The sequence below is a fragment of the Cetorhinus maximus genome, chromosome 7 (genome assembly GCF_964194155.1).
Source record: "Cetorhinus maximus chromosome 7, sCetMax3.hap1.1, whole genome shotgun sequence".
Taxonomy (NCBI): domain Eukaryota; kingdom Metazoa; phylum Chordata; class Chondrichthyes; order Lamniformes; family Cetorhinidae; genus Cetorhinus; species Cetorhinus maximus.
Genome location: NC_135885.1, coordinates 103,975,539 through 103,990,588, shown reverse-complemented (window position 1 = coordinate 103,990,588; position 15,050 = coordinate 103,975,539). Strand labels below are relative to the sequence as shown.

Sequence of the window (15,050 nt, the reverse complement as noted above, 5' to 3'; positions counted from 1 at the left end):
CAATTTTTTGCCCATGATGCAAGTCTATTAATGTTCTCCTGTAATTTATTGCAGTTCTCCATAGCATTGACTACCACCTGCAATTTGGCATCATCTATAAATCTACAAATTGTGTTGAGAAGGCTGTTAATAAAGCAAATGGAATCTTTGGCTTTATTAATAAGAACATGGGTCCAAATCTTCTGATCAGTGTTGGAACCATTGTGTCCAACACTGATCAGACAGAAAACTACCCTCTCAATACATTTTTTTCTGGCCAAACTTCAAATTCAGTATACAGAAGAACTTCCTCAGTGTAGGAATCCACAGAGACCAGCAAAGAGGATCAGCACAGAGGGCAAGCCCTCTTTTCATGACATCAGCTGTCATATTCAGGTAGGTGATTAAAGGTCCCAAAGTTTTTCAGTGTGTTCGTGAATGAGTGTATGAATGAATGGGTGAGTGAATAGGTGAGTGGGTGAATGAGTGAATGAGTCAATGGGTAAGTGAGTCAAAGGGTAGGTAGGTGAGATGGGCAAATGAGTGAGGTGGGTAGGTGTGTGAGTGGGTGAGGTGAGTAGGTGGGTGAGTGGATGAAGTGGGTAGGTGCTTGAGTTGGGTAGATGAGTGAGTGGTTGAGTTGGGTAGTTGGGCGGGATGGGTAGGTGGGCAGGTGGATGAGGTGGGTCGGTGTGCGAGGTGGGTTGATGGGAGGGTGGGTGTGTGGATAGTTGGGTTGGGTGGGGTGATGGGGGTAGGTTTCAGTTGTGGAGGTACCCAGGTTTTAAACTAACATTTCTTGGGTAACAATCAAGTTAAGTTGCATGGATCTGTTCCAAGTCTCCGATCCTAGCTCAAAGTCGGTGATATTCGCAGAGAGTCCCGGGCAGTGAACAAATTGCTCATTGGAAGTTTAACCATCCCAGGCAATTCCCACAGATATTCGCACAACAGGACTTATGCAGAGTCCTGATGCACACCTTCCATCGTATGTCCGCTCTCCAACAATCCCGAGACCAGAAGATTTGAGCCATAGTGTACAAAAGCAAGCAAGTTATGCTAAACTTTTATAAAACACTGATTTGGACTCAGTTGGAGGATTGTGTTCAATTCTGGACACCAAACTTTAGGAAGGAAGTCTAAGCCTTAGGGCGGGATCATTCCAGATTTGCACGAAGTGTGGGTAGCATGCGGGAAAAAGGACATTTTACCCACCGGCCTTAATGGTGGCTTTTCACACTGTATCGTCCCAATCCCGCCTCATTAATCATGCATTCCCAGGAAACATGTCATTTCGATGGCGGGCGGGCTCCCATTTTCCTGCCACGCCATCGCCTTGCTGCTTCCTCACGCGAGGTGCCATATTTAAAGTCCAACTGCGTGCACACCGCTTCCAGCCCAGCACTGCTGCAAAATGGATCCATATCCATTCTGAAAGACAAGAAGACTGCAGACCCCCACCTCCGGTTTCATGGCGTGTCCCACAAGCACCTTTTGGACGCCATGGAGGCCCGCTGTGATGTCCTCAACCAGCAAGCAAGGTCACCAATCCAGCATGAGAGTGGTGGCAGCAGTGGTCAGCGCCAATGCCCTGCAAAAGAGGACAGTCATCCAGTGCCGTAAGAGGGTGAATGGTCTCATCCGTTCTGCCAGGGTAAGTCATTCTTCTCATCATTCTCAACTCACACACTCACAAACCCATCACACATCCACAGGGATCTCACACCTCAAGGGACAACACCACTAACTCTCATACACCCCTCACATCTCCATCAGCCTCATATCTTCTGGAGCTTGTGTCCTCATCCCGCCCATGTCTCCGCTCACCACACAAAATTTCCATGCAGTGCAATTTGTCCTGCTCACACTCTCTCCATCTGTTGTTTTTTTATGCAGGAGAAGCTGGCTCAAGGCAGGAAGGAGAGGTCCCAGACCGGGGGCAGGGGTAGTGGTGTGGTGACCCACATTACGCCCCTCACTCACTTTGAGGAGTGTGCCATCACGCTCACTGATGGCAGATGGATTTTAACATAGAGAAGTGTGAGGTCATACATTTAGGGAGGTCAAACAGTTACAGGGATTACACAATAAATGGGAATATACTAAGAGGGGTAGATGAAGTGAGAGATCTTGGTGTACAAGTACACAGGTCCCTGAAGGCAACAGTTCAAGTAGACAAGGTTGTAAAGAAGCCATATGGAATGCTCTCCTTCATAGGCAGCGGTATAGAATATAAAAGTAAGGATATAATGTTGGAATTGTATAAAATACCGGTGAGGCCACAACTGGAGTATTGTGTGCAGTTCTGGTCACCACATTACAGGAAGGATGTAATAGCTCTGGAGAGAGTGCAGAGAAGGTTTACCAGAATGTTGCCAGGGTTAGAAAAGTGTAGCTACGAGGAGAGATTGGATAGGTTGGGGTTATTTTCCTTAGAACAAAGAAGGCTGAAAGGTGACTTGATTGAGGTGTACAAAATTATGAGGGGAATAGATAGAGTGGACGGAAAAAAATTGTTTCCCTTGGTGGTAGAACCAGGGAACATAGGTTCAAGATAAGTGGCAGAAGGTGTAGGGGGGACATGAGGGAGAACTTTTTTACGCAGAGGGTAGTGGGTGACTGGAATTTGCTGCCCAAGTTGGTGGTAGAGGCAGAAACTTTAAACTCTTTTAAAAAATATCTGGATCTGCACCTAAAGTGCTGTAAGCTGCAGGGCTAAGGGCTGGGTGCAGGAAGGTGGGATTAGAAAGGGCACCTGGGTGTCCTCGGGCTGGTATGGACAAGATGGGCCTAATGGCCTCCTTCTGTGCTGTAACTTTCTATGGTTCTATGGCTCTACGTGGACCATGCCTGCAGCGACAGTGAGGTCAGCAGCAAACACCCACATGAGGATTCTGCGCCATGTCATCCCTCTCTCAACGCAAATGTGAGTGCTCTTTCTCCTGCTTTTGCCTCTGCTGCCACGCACTAATCATCTCTACTTTGGTTCACAGGGAGCTCTGCCAAGCGACCGACACCCTCAGCCAGCCAATCCCTCAGCTCCAGCCAGGTCCTCATCCCCAGCAAAGAGGACTCCTCCTCCATTGAAGAGCTGGAAATAAGCAGCCTGGAAGGCCCGTCACAGCGCTTACCCACACCCTGCACCAGCGCAGAGACACACACCTCAGTGGGACCTAGATCTAGAGATCAGGTTCACAATCTGGTGGTCACCGCATAGACATGTGTCCGCAGCAGGAGCAGGAAAGTTCAGCTGAGCTCTCCGGCACTCGGAGGACTGATGGGGAAGAGGAATCTGTCAGGTCCGAGTCAGATGATAAGCCTCTGAATTCGGGCTTCCAACTCATCGTGGAGAGTCAGCAGAAGGTAAGGGAAAATCATGCAGAGCCATTGGAAGCTCTCAACAGAGTGGCATGCGAGTCAAAGGAGTACACCCGCCTGCTCGCTGACAAAGTGGTGTCCACATGTGTGCATATGGAGGTCTCCATGGGAAGGATGGTGGATGCCACAGAGACCCTGGTCATCCTCTGTCAATACAGAGGGAGCAGCTTTCCCACAGGAGGACAGCCAAAGCAAGCCCCAAAGCATCGACCTTCCAGAAGACCCACGCTGAAGTCATCAGAGGCAACAAGGCCAACCATTACACAGGCTGTCTCCCCCTCTGTTGCAGATGTCAGGGCAGCACCTAGAAGTCTAAGGTGTTCAAAAGTTAAGAAATTCGGATCACAATTGGTTGCACGGCTTCATTGACGGGCTTTGCGAGTCCTCCCACTGTATCCACCCTCCCACCCCTGATGCCACTGCCCTCCCCCCGCCCCAGCCCCGCAACTAGCAGTTCAGCTGCAAGTAGCCAGCCCATGAATGATTTTGGAGGGAGAATAGTGTGTGGCAGGGCCTCTTTGAGCCTTGTGCAAGCACTCTCCCACACACGCAGATCCTTCCTGCATCACACTCATCTCAATACCCTGAGAATTTTTAATGCTGCATGCCTGGGTTCATTTTCAGTTGTCCATCTGAGCTGATCCGCATCTCTGCCCACCCAATGATCACAGTCCCATGCAGCACCTGTTCTCATTTCACTTTCGATTTAAAAAGCATAGCAGTGGTACAGTTTTTCATAAGGTCCCCCATTCTTTCCCCTCCCACTGACACCCATTTCCTTTCCCCCATCACTATCGACCCCCTGTTATCACCTTCCACCTCCCCACTGTCACCTATTAGCCACAACCTTTTTCTTTCGGGCATGTCCAGGTGAATATGTACGTTCCCTTCCTTCCCAAAAATCCCACCCCCATCCACATTAACCTCCCTGATCTCCTTCCCACCCCCAAGGATCCGTGCCTGCCTCCAAGGCCCCACCACCCACCCTCATCGTCCCTTCTACTGATAACGTTGCACACTCATCCTCCCACCCTACCGCCTCACTCTGCCCTCGGTCATTGCCACTATTCCCTCATATGACACCCACCCTCAGTTTGCTCCCCAGGAGGTAGCCATGGTCTAAACAGAGCCCTCCCTTGCATGTTCACCTGGACACCCCCACTCCTAACTCCTTCCCCTTGCCCCCCTTGGAACTCCTTGCCCCCTTGGAACTCCTTCCCCCCTTGGAACTCCTTGCCCCCTTGGAACTCCTTGCCCCCTTGGAACTCCTCCCCACCACCAGACCCCTTCCCATGCCCTCCCCCCGGGACTCCTCCACCCCAGACTTCTTCCCCGCCTCCCGCCCTGGACTCTTTACCCCTCTTAGTCCTTCCCCTTTCCTGATTTCTTCCTCTCCCCTTACTTCTTTTGCCACCCTTACCTCTACCTCTCTCCAGACTCCTTCCCCCAGCCTTACTTCTTCCTCCTGCCTCACTCATTCCCCCTTCCCGACTCCTTCCTCCAGCCTTACTTCTTCCTCCCCCCTTACTCCTTCCCCTCTCTGGACTCCTTCCCCCCGTGGATTCCTTCCCCTTTTTGCACTCCTTCCTCCCTCAAGACTCCTTCCCTTATACCTTCCTCCCTCCTTACAACTACCTCCCCAACTGCCGTATTCGCCACTGTTACCCCCTCCTCCCACCAATACTCCATCCCCGCTCCCAACCTCCCTCCCGGCAACTTTGTCCACTCCTCCCAACCTCACCCCCCAACAACAACCTCCCAACTTAACCCTTTCCACCCCCCTGACACACCTTCCTCTCCCAGTTGAACTTCGACCTTCATCTCCCACCCCATTGTACATCTTGCTCTTATGAGCACAGCTGGACCTTCCTCTTTACCCACTCAATGATCATCCATTGCAGACCATGGCCAAGACACTGAGCAGATTCTCAACGGTGACTTTTGTGACTCCAACCAGCGGAGTTTTCCCCCGATTCCCATTAACTCCAGTTTTGCTAGGGCTCATTGATGCCACACTTGGTCAAATGCTGCCTTGATGTTAAGAGCAGTCACTCTCACCTCAGTTCTGGAGTTCAGCCCTTTTGTCAATTTTTGAACCAAGGCTGTAAGAGGTCAGGAGCTGAGTGATCCCGGCAGAACCCAAACTGAGCGTCAGTGAGCAGGTTATTGCTGAGTAAGTGCCACTTGATAGCACTGTTGATGACCCCTTCCATCACTTTACTGATGATCCAGATTAGACTGATGGGTTAGTGATGGGTTATGGTACATTGAGCAGTGTTGGAGGCTGGTGGTTTGGTAGGTTTGAGGTTTCATGTGAAGAGGCATTCACTGACCCTTATCAGTAAACTGATTTTGGGGCTGCTGTCAGGTCCTCAAGACTACTCACTGGGCATTGACCTCTCAGGACCCTTCTCCCATTTCCTCTGGAGGGTTTGCCTTGAGGGCCTCCTGGTTCTCCTGTGGAAACATGGCTTTTGTCTTTCTGCCAATTCTAGGGCCTCCAGACCCACATTGGTAAACCTGACAGCTCTCTCTCTGGAACTAGCAGGTTGTACTGGGTTGTGCACTAAACCCAGGGCTAAAGCACAAAGTTTACATGCTGTCTGCCTCAATGGAATGGGCACAGGCTGGTCACAAATTGTAAACACCCCACCCAAAAACTGGAACAAGTTTTAGCCCAGCGGCTTTGAATTCTAAGTGGGTCACCAGCCAGTAGGACACTTAATTAACAATTAGCAGATACCCCGCTCCTGGTGAACTGGGGAACATCGATCATGTTTTATGACAATGTATTTTATGAACAGAGTCGAATCGGGAAAATGTGATGAGAAAAGTGTTGCTAAAAGTAAGTTTGACACTTTACACTAAGTGCGGAGTACATGCAAGTCTTTTTCTGTTACTGCAGGTTACAACTGGGCAGTTATTCCAGAACAGCAGCTTTGTTCTCATTTTAGAGAAAAATAAAGAAAAATCAGGTAGGGTGGTTCACAGATTGATTGTCATGATTAGTGAATAACTTCATTGTCAATGCACCAGTGGCTACAAGGGTGGTAGAACTAGAGGGACCATGGTTTTGTTCTTCATCTAATAATACATATGTTCCTTAGACATAAATTCACACTGGATCCATTATGGATTTTCTTTCATGTGCCAATCCAATATGCCAAGGGGTAATAAGAGCAAATTCTGCCCTTTAACATATTATTGTTGGGGAATAATTCTATTCTTTCTTGGCTTTTTATTTCATTCATTGTTTACTAGCCTTTGTTGCAAGTGTACTACAAAGAGTAGCATGGCCATACTGTTTGAGGAAACAGTTCACAAAGTGGCTTGCTTTCTTACAGGTTAATCATGTATTGATTATGCCTTATACCACAGAAAGCGTTCAAAATATTAATACTTATTGTAATGCAAATAGGTTTGTAATAATTGGTTTTAACTTTCTGGGTTAATTTAAAGGAATGCAATGGGTTTTTAATAATCTGAAACTCAACATTTTGTAATGCAATATACTGATTACATTAGCTATTAGACCAAACTACTGCCAACATCACAGTGCTAGAAGCTTGTCATGGTTTATAATATGTCTGACAAATCTCCCATAACTGCAGTGCTCATTATCACATCCCATTGATTTATTAAGTGTGTAATGTAGTTGAAATCTCAAGTGACTTACATCTGCTCTTTAATCTATGAAACAACAGATTGCTCCCTTAATCAATCGTAATGTATTCTTCAGGCTCACATCCATTAGAGGCAAACAGACCTAAATTGTCAACTCTTACAGATAATACTAGTTCACAACATGACAGATCTTGGAACCACCCATCCATTCTTTTACATTTTGAGAAGGGATGAGGTTGGAATTAAAGGGAATTTAAACCTGATTAGCTTCAGTGAGTTTGGCTAATTTCTTCTGCCTCAATAATAAATCAACAATTTATACTTATATAGCATCTTTCATGTAGAAATACATCCCGAGGCTTCCTTGAGGCATAAATAGACAGAAGAATCTGCTGAGATAAGGAAGGAGATATTAGGAAGGGTGACCAATAGCTTGGTTAAAGAATGGGTTTTGAGGATGGCCTTAAAGGAGTAAAGTGAAGTGGAGGACTGAAGGAATACCATAGTGTGGGGCTTGGGCAGCCAAGGCATGGCCATTAGCAATGGGGTGAAGGAAGTGGAAATGCACAAAAGGCCAGAGCCAAAGAATTGGAAGGGGCTGGGGTGTTGCGGGGAGGGAGAGTGATTAGAGGACTGGAGGAAGCTAAAGAGATAGGAAGGTTTTCAAATTAAGCCAAAGCATTGCACCAAGTCAGATCTCATCTCACTTTCCTGATGTAGAATCATTTCATTTCTTTTTCTTCTTCAGTCTAATATATTTTGATTGTAAAGAGCTGCAGTAATAATGCCAAATAAAATACTAAACTTCAAATAATACCAAGGAGTCACTGAAATTATGTTTGTGATTTAGTTTTCCAGCTGTAAACTCTGGCCATGAGAATAAAAGGGAAAGCAATGGTGGTACCAATTGGTTGCAGTTCTAATTTTGATTACAATTTCTGTTCTGTTCTTAATCAACTCACTTGTGGAAACCTTACAGATCTACGAGGCGGCCTATCAATCATTATTTGCTTTTCACAGCTAGCCATCACTTTGTGAATGTATACTTCAGTTGTGATTGCAGCATTACTTCCCTAACAACCACTAGCAGTCACTGATCGATTCCTGCTGAAAGTAAAGAAGATGCTGGAAATTTTTATCAGTACAATGAGGTTTATTCATTTATTCTGCTAAATTTTAAACCAAAATACACTTTCAACATAACTGTACATTCACTCAAATGTAATGTTACGGTAAGAGCATTTAAACATTTAATAGTATTTTATGTAAGATGTAGAATCCAACAGAAATGCAAAATTTAAGCAACAGAAAACATGAAGAACCAGGCTCTACTTTGTAACGAAGTTGCTGTTGTTGATACATAAAACCATTAGTTTTCCAATGGTCTTGCTCAGAGCAAGTTAGAGGAAATTATAGCTGGGTCAAAATCCTGGAACTCCCTTTGTAACAGCATGGTGGGTGTACCTACGCCATGCGGACTGCAGCGGTTCAAGAAGCAGCTCACCAGCACCTTCTCAAGGGCAACTAGGGATGGGCAATAAATGCTGGCCCAGCCAGCGACACCCACATCCCATGAATGAATAATAATTAAAAAATGAAGAAATAAACTTTCTAAAATACTGTCATTTTGGAGTACATTTCAGCTGATAAACATAGTAAAATATAATCTTAAATGTTACCATCTCAAATTGTCACAAAAATATTGCACCTGCCTTTACCTCCCAGAAAACTGCCAGTTCCCTATGAGGCCTGCTGCAGTCTCTACACTTAAATAGGAGTAAAGGTTGACCCACTTTTTTCTATCTTTCTCCATTTCCACCTCAATCCACCAATATCCTTGGAAGCTTGTCCTGGGAAATGAGGCAGGCTATGCGATATGTCATGAAAAACGTCCTGCAATGTTTTGGAAATGTACATAGTGGATTCTTCCCATCTACCCAACGACATGCATGGCAATTGTTTACATTGACTTCACATGAGATCTGTGCTCTCAAAATCATTGGTCTTTAGATTACAAGGTCCTAGGACCTGGGTCCTGCAGTTCCCAGTTCCAAGGGTGGTCATTTCCCTCCCTTCATGGAAAAATTGTCACTCTCCCAGTCTTCCACCTCCAGTCCCTTGTTCTCACTGCCACACATAATTGTCTAAATAATCCCTCTTGAGTGTATGGGTTGGATTTTTATTCATGAGGCAGGAAGTTCAAATTGGGAAATTGCCCGACCTGACAGACCCATCTCCTTTAAAAGGGCTCCTGCCCAACATATTTTAATTCCAGGGAGGCTGGTGTGGGATGGAGGCCTACTGCTTCTGGCGGCAGTTCAGAGGCAGCCACAGAGGTAGGTGAGTGCCAAGGCAGGGTAATTAGAAGGCCCATCTCGGTTCTTTGGGCAGTTGCATTAAAGACTGACAGGCCCTCTAGCCTTCACCCCTCACACCCCAACCCCCACCCACCTTCCATGCCCCCTCATACTCCTATGTCCCGTCCATACCTCCCATGCATCCTATATCCCCATGGCCCCCATGTCCTCATAACCCCCTATTTCCCATCCATACCCCCACGTATCCTCAATAGTCACTCACCCAGTATCTACTATGGGCAGTCCTCCATAGCCATTGAAGATGAAAACACATTAAACTTCTAACAATTTAATAGAGGCCTCATTCAAACACACTTGATACTCAAAACAACACCCATTCATAAAACCCATTCAAAAAATGTAAATCCAGTCAAGTGGTAAATCTGTTGTAAAAACAAACACACATCTATTTAAGTAGCCACATCAAAGATAGCTAACCCTTAATAACAAGTGGTTCTGGACCTTTTGAAACTCAGCCAAGTGTTTATAATGGGCTCAGCTATAATAACAAACTTTGGGAAATGTAAACAATGTAGTATATTGAAATTGCAAAAACAGGTGGCTAATGCATTTTTTTCTAAGTTACACCAAATGACCTGTCAATGAAAGCACTCCAGCATTGTGTCTGCTTTCTTACTTTAAGTGAAAACTGCAGACTGTTTTTTTTTCCAATTTTAAAGGCTGGAGATTTAAATCATTTTAGATTATGACACTTAAACAGACTGATCTTCATAAGTGTTTATGTCTCCTCCATAAAATTATGGTTCCCATACTGTGGGATAAGGCCCCTGGAGCAGAGAAAATAGGTATGTTTGAACTCAGCACTAATTTCAAATGACCCAGCAGATTTGTGTTTCCTGCCTATGCAATTCACACCTCGTCCCCTTCCATTCACCATAAAAAAATGGGATCTGCCCAAAATGGGGGTGAGACTCTTGCTTCCGGGTCCCACTCCCCACCATTTTTAAAGATCTGCAGAGTCACCCCAACTAATAGTCATTTGATAGTACAGAACTTGAGTATTACTGAAAAAAAAGAGACATGTCTAAGCTTTTCATCTTGCACTCATCAGGACACTCGCAAGAATACCAAGATAAGAGGCAAAACAGCAATTTATACTGTACAAATAGTATATAGTATGATTTGTTATTTTCCCCCTCATATTGGTATTCTTGCGAGTGTTCTAATGAGTGGAAGACAAAAAGCTTAGACATGTCTCTTTCTTCACCAATACTCACCTCGAAAATCCAGGCCTGTGTCCCTGTGCTGATACATGTGCAGCTAAGATGTCAGAGTGGAGATGCTGAGGACAAACCAGCAGTTATAGATCTTTAAGAAACTCAAGGTTTTTGAAGGACTAGCTTCTCCCTCCAAGGCACCTCCTGTAATGTAAAAGACACAAGACCTTGTTTAGCTGTGCACACAGTAACATTTTTTCCTTGAATCAATGGTTTGGTATAAAGGTATTACAATACTTGAGCACACAAAGCTAGAACTAAATAGCCTGGGGTTTTCCTTTGTTTCTGACCAGATGTCAGAGCCTTGACCAGCCTCTATAAATCTTCTCTTTCCCACTTGCCTCAAAACTTACCCTTCGTATAGGCTGTCCTGTACATTTTCGTGTTATGTTTAATATCTCCATGAACTGTTGATTTTTAGTGATGGTGGTTCTTCTTTGGTGGTTGATTGGTTGTTCACCATTTTATTCTCCTTCGGAAGGAGAGAATATAATGGCTGGGATTTTGTCAGTGCAGTGGGGGCCCCATCTACGGGCTGGAAAGCCGGGGTCAAACTCCACTTCAGCCGTTTATGAGGGCTCGACCAGATTTCATGCCCATCAGACAGTTAATGAACTACTGTTGGACCTCCCATCCTCTTACGGGGTGAAACTCCATCTCCAAGAGCAGCCAGGCATTCCACCCTCTCATCCACCCTCCAAATTTTTTGTCCCTCTGCTACTTCCTAGCCAGCCCCTAGGATCCCATAAAATTCAGACCAATGTTGCAGACCTGTGAATGTCATACAGAGGTCCCCATGCATTCCATGATAACATAGGCAATAGGTTTGGGACCAGCTGCTTGAAAAAGCCCTGGAAATTCTAGGGCCACGTTAAGCTGACAGAGATCCACCACAATCAGTCTCTGCATCCTTTTTTCTCCATGGCACCTGGGAAATAACATTCCTCGGCACTATGGACAACAGGGCATGCTGTCTTCATGCTGCACTCAATAAGGTTGTAATTTTCCTGATCTTTGCCTTCTCCAAAATTGGGAAATGCTCATTTGTCAGGCGCAAAGATTGGCAGAAAGGGTGTAATACACTACATGTCGATCAAGACACTTTAGCATCTTTCATGCAGATGTACTTAGTTCAATAATTTCTACATTATGCATTAATGTGCCAATGTAGCCAGTCATACTGATATAAATGCTACATGTGTTTGATCCTCACTTGCTAATACTCATGTGTTTTGGACAGGATGAGGAGATATAATCCTTCATTTCAGTACATGTACTATGATGCATTTCATTTAAACGCACTGCCATGTCATAAATGCAGCTGATAATTTAGTTCCTGTTCATACAGAAATACATTTGGTTCTTTTTGATACAGGTGCATGGTTACACTGCATTTTTCATACCAAACACAAAATAATGCACCTTGTTTTTACTTTGCAAATTACAGGCCCTCAGTATCTCAGAATTGCCTTATCTCTTTCTCCTTTACCTGCTATAAAGGTTCTAACCTCCAACCACATGCTACAGGATTGACCGAAGAAATCCTTGAATAATGGTTGAAGCAAGGATGACAGAAAGCATCACCTTGAAGTAATTTAACAGATAAACTCCTGGAGCCATATCTTTAACCTTTGCTAGAGCCAGAGGCAGAACAGGCAGACAATGTGCTAGTTCCCCAGCTCCATCCTGCACGTGGGCCTGTTCTGAGGAGGGGACTGGGATTTTCCAGTTGGCCTCTATGTTCCCACAGGTGGCAAGGGCCAGTTTAACTGCCTGGAGATGGTCACCTGGTGGCTGATAACGGGGCCATGGCTCCAGGCAGCCCAAAAGGCCCTCCCTGGCTGCTTAGTTTACCCCCCACACAGTGGTGGACTGGCTCCAAAAGCTAATTTTTAAAAAACTTTAAGAAGTTGGAGAGAGGATGCCTCCTTTTTGAAGTGCCCTGTCCCTCACTTATCTTCCATTGCATCCTTCTGCTGCTTTCAAACTGGGAGGCCTTGGATTGGCCCTCCAGCTTTGGGAGCCCACCCTCCATCCTGAATTGGACAGCAAGCCCACTCTCTGGCCATTAGTTGGAGACACTGGAGAAGATCACTATGTATGACCGCTTTCCAAAACTGCAGGCTTCAGACCCACATTTCAGCTTGATGCTGGGGTTCAGGAGCCTGCAGGGAAAATCCAGCCCCTGATCTCTGAAAAACAACAACCTGGAGAAAAAAAAGTCTGCCATTTTGTCCATGTTTGAATCAAACTCCAGGAGGTCAGCCATGCAAACAATTGGTTTCAACCATTAGTTTAAAGAAACTCAATTGGCATAGTTATCATCAGAAATGGACTGTTCACCTTGCTTTAATAGTAATTGTAGACTCGCAGACCGATAGAAAGAAATTGCTTAGTCACCATTTGCAGCATTAGCCATTGGTTTTAAGCACTGTTACTATCTGTAGTGGGTAACATAATGTTTACCTGTCTATAGTTAGAATTAACTCAGGGCTCTTTGCATTAAACTTGTGACAGTCTAAAATCTTCCAAACCACAGAATGGAAAACTGCAAACAGCGACTTCAGGGTAGTTTTGAACACTCAAGATGTTTTCAACTTCTGAATTATCACATTTTCAAATATTTTAGCATGTGTATTCTACTGAGACCAACTGCTAATGGAGCACAGTTTCTCTGTGGTTGCTAGGCATAGTAAAGTTGTAAATGTGTTATAATTGGATTTACTATTTTTCTACAACTTGTTTGTGGAGGCATTCTTCCCTTGGGGATTTCAAATGTTAGCTGTGAAATAGGCGACAAGCTCATTTTTAAATGTACTTTTTCATTTGAAAATGGAAGACAATAATGACACCAAAAGCTACAGTCTACCCCAGTTAATATATAATAGCTTCTTCCTTGAAAAATGTGAATTATCCTGTAATTTGAATCAATTTCAACAAAACAATACTAGAGGCAGTTTTTGCACAAATCCATTTGAATTAATAGGTAATTCGAATTAACCAACAATGATCTAAAAGTAGACTATATCTTCTGTTAAAACTAATAAATGAGAGTAATTACTGTGCAGCTAGCTGAACTACTCATTCAGATGACTACTACAAACTATTTGAGATGTATGGCTTATAACATCACATAACTCCTTGAGATGGTTGCTACCTTGCATTAATTCCAGGGCCTCTATTATAAAAAGAAAGATTTGCATGCATATAGCATCTTTCGCAACCTCAGGACATTCCAAAGTGCTTCACAGTCAATAAAGTTATTTTCTGAAGTGTTGCCTTGCAGGAAAATGCAGTAACCAATCTGCACACAGAAAGGTCCCATAAACAGCAAAGAGATGAATGGTCAGTTAATCTGTTTAAACAATGTTATGTTGAGAGATAAATGTTAGCCAGGAAACTGTGATAACTCCCCTATTTTTCAATAGTGCCATGGGATTTTTCACTCCACCTGAGAAGGCAGATAGGGTTTTGGTTTGTCGTCTCAATACAGCACCTCCCTCAGGACTGCACTGAAGTATAATCCTAGTTTGCATGCTCAAATCTCTGGGGTGGGGCCTGAATCCTTGACCTTCTGACTCAGAGGTCACATGTGCTTCTACTGAACCACAGCTGACACCTATTATGGTCTGTATAAAGACAAATTAAAAAAAAATACTTCCACAATGGAGCCTCACAAGGTGCAAGAGGGGCCAGAAATTCAGTAGTCAGCTTTGACTCAGTTTATCTCTGTCACCAGAGATCGCTGTTTGTATTTCAAGCCCCACTCCAGAGATTTAAAAACAAGTCCTGGCAGATTCTTCAGTGCAACTGAGGGAGTACACACCACTGTGCGAGGTGCTGTCTTTCTGGGGAGTCATTACGCCAATACTCAATCTGCCCTTTTTAGATCTGCGTAAAAAAAAATCCCACGGCATTATTTGAAGAACAGTAGGAGAATTCTCCAGATGGCCTGGTCAACATTTATTCCACCACAAACCCCATATGGTCTCAGTGTTGAATTTTTGATCTTGCTGTCTGCAAATTAGTTGTGGCATTTGTCTACATAACAACAGCGATTATAACTTACAAACATCTCACTGTAAAGCATTTTAGGACATCCTGAAAGTTGCCACATAAACACAAGTCCTTTCTTTTCTTTATAAAACCTATGCAGCTATGCTCTGGGAGTGTAGCTTTGCTGAATTTGCATTGAAAATTTCAGTGAACACAGGAATGAAAAGATAAGCTGAATAAGTGTCCAGCTACTAATATGCAACAATTTGGCTCTAATTTTCCCCAATATCCATTGTTACACCGTTCACTAGAAACCAGAGGCTGCAGAGATTATTTTCTCAGCCTCTTTGCATTTTGTCCACTCAGGGTATCTATTGTCCTCATCTGAAATGCCTCTTGCCAGAACCATGAGTAGTCGCATGCAATGTTCAAGCTGTGTGCCTGAGCAGATGTGCAACGGTCACATAAAGTGTCATGC

At 44.5% G+C, this 15,050-nt stretch overlaps 1 long non-coding RNA gene across 1 annotated transcript; it reads left to right on the top strand.

Moving 5' to 3' along the window:
* The first annotated feature begins 252 nt into the window (after positions 1–252).
* On the top strand, positions 253–8,035 carry LOC144682496 (uncharacterized). The gene is made up of 3 exons (XR_013577056.1): positions 253–375; positions 6,263–6,332; positions 8,002–8,035. It is a non-coding gene; the product is annotated as an uncharacterized LOC144682496 (long non-coding RNA).
* The last annotated feature ends 7,015 nt before the right edge of the window (positions 8,036–15,050 follow it).